This window comes from Fukomys damarensis, unplaced genomic scaffold (genome assembly GCF_012274545.1).
Source record: "Fukomys damarensis isolate Sample0158 unplaced genomic scaffold, DMR_v1.0_HiC HiC_scaffold_5, whole genome shotgun sequence".
In the NCBI taxonomy this organism is placed as follows: Eukaryota; Metazoa; Chordata; class Mammalia; order Rodentia; family Bathyergidae; genus Fukomys; species Fukomys damarensis.
This window is the reverse complement of record NW_022900917.1, coordinates 69,632,207-69,638,950: the sequence shown is the minus strand read 5'-3', so window position 1 is coordinate 69,638,950 and position 6,744 is coordinate 69,632,207.

Genomic DNA, 6,744 nt, shown 5'->3' with positions numbered 1-6,744 from the left:
TAACTGAAACTGAAGCCAACGTTTTCCTGAATTAAAGAGAATGTGATATGTTAAAGTAGCTTATTATGTGAAACAATGGAAAGTATGATTTTTTTTCACAATATACACACATAGAGGCAGGCTGTGTAGGCACAATTTTAATGGGTTTCCAAAGTAACACTTCTCCAATGTGCTACAAGTTTTTAATAGTGGTTTCCTTTCTAGAACACACACTTTCAGAAGAGCTTAGCACTCACATTCTCCTGCAAGCAAACATTTCAAATGCAGTCAGTATTCATAGGTGGGACCAATTAATCTTACTGGGAAAAACAGTGCCTGACTAGTAGGTGGCAAAGAGGGACAAAAGACTCAGAAAAGAACAAACAACCCAAATGTTCACCTATGGTGACACACCAGGTCCTTCCTTTCCTTGGCTGTTTTAATTATATGACTTGCAAATGACCCTAAGGAGACTTTCTCATAGGATCCAAATAATTATAGAGTTCAATATACAGAGTGACTGGGAAGGTGAGGGCAAAGGAGGGGATTCAGCCTAGAGGTCAACTGTGGTGGCCTGTGCCCCTCCGGATGTACCCTGCCAGGCACTGTGACAACTGTGCAGATTTCTACCTGTGGGTTTTATTTTTATGCGTTAAATATGACACATTATATATAATTATATTTTGACTCTATTCTTGAAAGCAGAGAGGAAATGACCAGAAAGAAAATACCCATATTGCCTTTGGTCATGTTTCCACCTGCACAGTGTCAGTGGTGTCTACACACGACCAAGTTAGAAGCCTGGCTTCTTCCCTCTTCTCAAGTCTGTTGTGGCTATAGGATCAGATGGACAAATTTCCTTAATAGATATCAGCCTCATTTAGTACAATAGTTATTGAAGACATGGCTTATGAAGTCAAACTATCATTTCATCATTTACCGGTTATGTGTTCATAGACATATGACTCAACTTCCTTGTCTGTAAGTTGTTTGTCAGAAATTTGCCATCATAGTTTACTGTACAAGATAAATATGAAAAGTGCTTATCTCAGAGATAAGCACATAGTAAGGGTGTGAATTCATGAGAGGCATAACAGCTACCCAGAGCAGCAGGTACTGAGGACAGCCTTGCCTAGGCATCCATGAGAAGATTCCCAAATGCAATGTGATGGCACACTTTGCCTGCATGAAAAGACAGAGTAACTTCCTGCCATTGTGCCCCATTTTTCCTGGAATGAACTTTGATTCCTACTTGGTTTTATGATTCATAGGGAAGGAGGTCTTGATTATGTGTCACAGGGCAAACAAACCACAAAAAAATAAAAAAAAACAAGCAAGAAAAAGGATAAGCACAAGATTCAAACCACAACAGATACGATACACAAAGTAAATAATTTGTACCATTGAGTACTACCAGTACCACAATGCATAATCATCTAGTGATTTCCTCATTTGGTGTGGCACACTATCCAAGAAAAATACAGTGTTCCAAAGCCTAATAAGTTACAATCTATCATAACAACAGAATGGCTTATCATAAAGGATGGCAGAAAATTCAGTGTTTCTGGAGGTTGAATATAGTTCAGGGAGTGCAGGCATTTTTGTGAAGGGCCAGCTAGTCAGTGGTTTCACCAGTGCTGGGACAATCTGGTCTCTACTCAATTGGAGCACTGTGGCATGAGAGCTGCTACAGACAATGCACAAACGAATATGCCTGTGCCCCAATAAAACTTTATTTACAAAAAGAGGCATTGGACTGAATTTGGCCCATGGACCATAATTAGCTATCTCCTGACACAGAGAAGAAAGGAGAATAAAATATGTTGGATTTGATTTGTGATTATCTGTCCTTGCCAATTGTTTAGCGAATTTAAAGCTCAGTCAGGAGAGATTTCTCACTGAGTCATTAATTACCAATGTGTACATTTCCCAGGTGGGGTGCAGACTGCATTTCTCTTGGAAAGAGGCATCTGAAACATTAAATCAGTATCTCAAGAGGGATGTTTTATGGGATTGCAGAAAATGGCATGTACTTGCCCTGAATCTTCCCTGAAATGGATTTCTTCCCTATAGTTTTGCCTTCCCAATCCAAAATATAATTTCTCTCTCCAGTTTCTTGTGATCTCTGCAAGTGCTGACTCTCAAGAGTAGGTTCTAATGTGGAACACATCTTGCTCCATTTCTTTTTCTGTCAGTTAGGCATTCAATGGGCCCTAATCACATGATGTGTTCCACACTGTATGCAATGTGTGGTGAAACACTGAGCTGATTTCAATATAGATATCAGGCAAATTTCTAGTAAAATCTATACCCTTAAAGTGTAATCATGGGCTACCTAGTGACATTTCAATCAGGAAAAAAACCACAGATGCAGCAGTGGCCCTCATAAGCTAAAATTGCATAGTGACTTTGTAGCTACCTAAATTTATGTCAGTAAACTCTGTGACATTTTCACAATGACAAAATCAACTAAAGATGCATTTAACAACAAAGAATATATCTCTGTTATTAAGCAATGTATAATCGAATCCCTAAGCTCACCCATTTTCTCTCTCATGTCTGGATCCCAATGCAGCTGTATTAACATTTCTAAAGCCTGTGCTGTCAGAAGCTCCATGAAAACCAGTGTGTCCATCACTAAAAACTATACTATGTTTTTCTCAACTGTTAAAGTATGTATGACTGATATAACACTGGTGGCCTCCAAAGGACCACAGCAACTTCATTTTATTACATTTCTTTCTTTTAAGTATATCAAGATCTAATGCCATTTCAACTGGATGAATTCCCATTTTGTAGACTTGGTTTTGAAATGAGAGTAAGAGGAAAAGGAAACCAAGTGGAACAACTAGAAAGGCACACGCCAATGCCCACCGCTTCAAAGCTAGAAGCTTGAAGACTGGAAAACGGCCTGCTTTCAAACGAACCTGCCTCACGTCTGGCCTTGGTTTCCATCCACTCTGAGACCAGGTCTTGCTCCTTTCCTGCTGCACAGATGCGGAGGGGCTGGGAGAGGACTCAGGAACTCTGGCAGGCACCAAAGGTGGGCAGGATATAAGGTCCTGAGCGCCTGCGTGCAGCAGCGGGCCTCCCTACACTCTGGGAATTATTTGGACAGCAAGTAAGAAATAAAGCCCTCGTGTGCCGAGCCTCTGTGACCTTGCAGTTCTTCCCCACCCCAGACGTTCCATGCCGAGCAGCGCGGGTTCTCCAACTTCCTTTCCACTCTGACCTCCAAGGTCAGCCCAGCTCCTCACATTGCTTATTATTCCCGATTGATTAGGACTGAGTATGGGGTGCGGCACAAAACATAGCAGACAAGAAGGAAAAGAGAAGCTGTGTGAATCTGTGAGGCACCCCATTTGTGCAAATAGAGGAATGAGTTTGAAAAGTTTCCCACATCACTAAAACTTGAAAAATATTTAAAAAGTGGTTTTAAATTACTTTGAAATTAGTATCATAGACTGTTCATCTTCCACCAGTCTGAGACTAAAATCCATACATCGCGGCTTAATAAGCAGTACACTTCCAGCCACCCATTTCTTGTTATAGTCAGAGATGTTTTGATGAGTCTCACTTTCAGAACCTTATTGGCTTTAAATTGGCTTACCCTGGTGTGTGAGTGCTGGCAGGTAGTGCTTTTAACATTTGTCTGAAAACAAACACAGAACGGAAGTCACAACTATCTAATTCATGAGGCTAGTCAATGTGATAGCTTTGATGACTGCAGTATTACCTTAGAACTACACGCGTAAAACCCTTGCCCAGTGCACTACTTCTCACAGATGCCTTACAATTAGGAGCACCACCTTCCCCTAATTATACTAAGACATCCTCTGATTCCTGGAAGCACCTGAACTGGGCTCTAGTCTTTGTACCTCCACTTCAGGATGTCCTCTTACCTTGTGTATGGAGTTGACCAGATGCCTTGATGACCTCTGCAGCTAATTCCCTTGGGACCTACTCACAGCAGGGTATTCTGACAACAGATTGGCCCCATCACCTGGTAGTGCCTGTTTTTTCTGATGCACCTAATTTCAGAGGTCAAAGTAGTGCTAACATACTGGCTTTAGGTAGCTCTCAGTTACTGACCTAATTCAAGGCTCTGGGTTAAACTATACAGGAAAAGAAGCGATTGAAATACATGTTATTCAACCTTTGCATTCTAAAAGTACAAACATTTACTATAACATGTTGATAAAAAGAATTTTTGTTCATGCTTCTCTGCATACCTTAAGTAACACTTGTATCCATGTCCTTCATCAATAAAGCATAGCAAAATCTAGAGAAGAGTCCCTGAAAACCAGCTGTCATGAGCAGTACCTTGGATGCTGATATATCTTAAAAATTTATGAAACTAGCATTAAACAAATCTATTAGGGACTTGCAGAGAAGATCAATGATACTAAAATACAAATAAGTTCTAAAAAGCCACAATGTTCCAGGTGATGATAGCGGTGTTCTCTTCTACTCACAGCAGAGGGCATGAAATCCGCCAGAAATGGTGCTATTGACAAATAAAGACCATGAAGGAATGGTCTGAAGATGTGGACTGAAGAAACAGTGCCTAGACACAGAACAAATCCTGGCATGTGCTGAGTGGACAGTAAACAAGAAACACAAATACTTCTTCATCCATTATTTTAAAGCCTCATCAATAAAATCTTACATATGCCCACGCATTTTACAATACAGTTTTAAATCAAACCAATTATATAAATATGCACCCTACCACATAAAATTTTGCCTGTACATTCTGAGCATGGTCCTAACCTATAGAGCTGCACAATTGCCCTCATTCTTTGAGTGAAAGACTTGCTTTCATTCGAACTTCCAAAGAGGAGGTACGAGTTCATTTCAGGTAAATATAGAACCTAGGACTCTCTGTTCCAATCAAAACCAAGAGAAGAAATTCCAAAGACCTGTAAGATTGAAATTCCCAAAGACAGATTCCCAAGGAAAAGAATTCCAGGTAGAAGAAGGAGATTGTAATCTAACTTCTTGCTTTCAGCCAAGCTTGGACCTCCCGTACAGAGGCTAAATGAGGCTCTGAGCTTTAGTTCATACCAATTACTTTGATGAGTGAAGATGAAAAGGATCTGAACCACCTGGAGAAGTTGAATTCTGTCACCTAGGAGTAACACGTTTATATTTTAGAATGCAAATCCTATGAAACACATGGAAGAAGATGGATTAAGAGAAGTAACATTAAAAGAGAAGTACTAGGGTTTTACAATTAAATTAATGGAGAGAAGATGAAAATAAGACAAGAACCAGTATGATAGTCTTCCATAATGATTCCAAGCAATTCTATCCACCTGTGTATGGCTATCAGCAGGTGCTACCTAATTTTCTTTTGACATCTATGTTGGCCTTAGTGACTTGGTAAGCAACAACACTCAGAAGAAGTGATGCTCTGGCTTTTGTGAGTCTAGACTTCATGAACCTTTGTAACTTCTGCCTCAATCTCTCAAAACAATGGCTCTGAGGACCCTCCCTTCTGCCTCCTACAATGCTATATAAGATCTAACTGCTCTCCTGGGAGAGAGACCACCTGGAGGAGAACTAGGGACCAGAGAGGTGAGTGAGGCATCTTCCACATCCAACCCACTGGTGCCTGCCACACAGGGCCAGTCTCAGGCATTAGCTGCTGCAATTACATGAGAAATCCTTGGCTCATCCTTGTTAACCCACATAACCATGAGGATATTAATATATTATGGTTTTAGGACATCAAATTTGAAGATGGCTTATTATGTATCAATTAATAACAGAAATAGCTGGGAAAAGTAGTTAAATCCCCCTCTCTGGAAACCAAAGGAGACGACTGATTAACACTTGTTCCTCAAACAGAGGAGGCTGGACTGCCTGAAATTGTTAGCAGGGCTCACATCTTCACAGGAGACAAACAGTGATGATTTGCAAGACAATGATCAGAAGTGAGAAACCAAGATAATGGAGTACTGCCAAGGGAGAGCAGAGATGACATTTGGGATGAAAGTTTAGTCCGGTTTCTTTCTTGAATCAGGTCATATAGTGAGATTCTAGGGACCTGGAAGGCTACATTTATGAGCAAGTTTAGGTCACTATGTCTACAAAAAGCCCTAACTATCTCTCTATCTATCTCTCTGTCTCCATCTCTATCTTTCTAATGTCCTTAATTATATGTGGCAAACTCAAGGCTCTAAGTCAAGCAATGGAGTTTTTAATATACTCAGCTCTCTCACAGTGAAGAAACCATTACAAAATAGCTCAATAATAATTTATGGGTACAGCAGTCCCAGGGCACAGAGCACACAGAACCATTACCCAGCAGGAGTATGGAAGATGGAAACAGATTCATGAGAAGATTCAGCAGACTCAATGGGGAAAGATTACCCTAAGGCAGAGCTGGACGTGGGGAAGTCAGTCAGCACCTTGGCCATTCCATGTATTTCTATTTTCTGCCTGGGTCCTTCATCCTTTTCTCTATTATTCTCTTAAGGAATTTTGTAGTGGTTATTAATTGGCATGCTTTTTCCTATTTATCTAAACCATTTCTATATTTCACATCAGTATTATTTGCTATCATATTTAACTGTGAATCTTTTTACTATTTCTTTTATTGGTTTTATTTTTCACTTATGGAATTTAATATTAATCTCTTTGCTCTTATGAGCTCTTCTAGCACTTTAAAAATTCTAAAGTCCTCTCCACTCTGTAGGTATTGATAAATATTGAAATATGCTCTCCTTTTTTTTTTTTTTTTTTTTTTTTTTTTTTTAT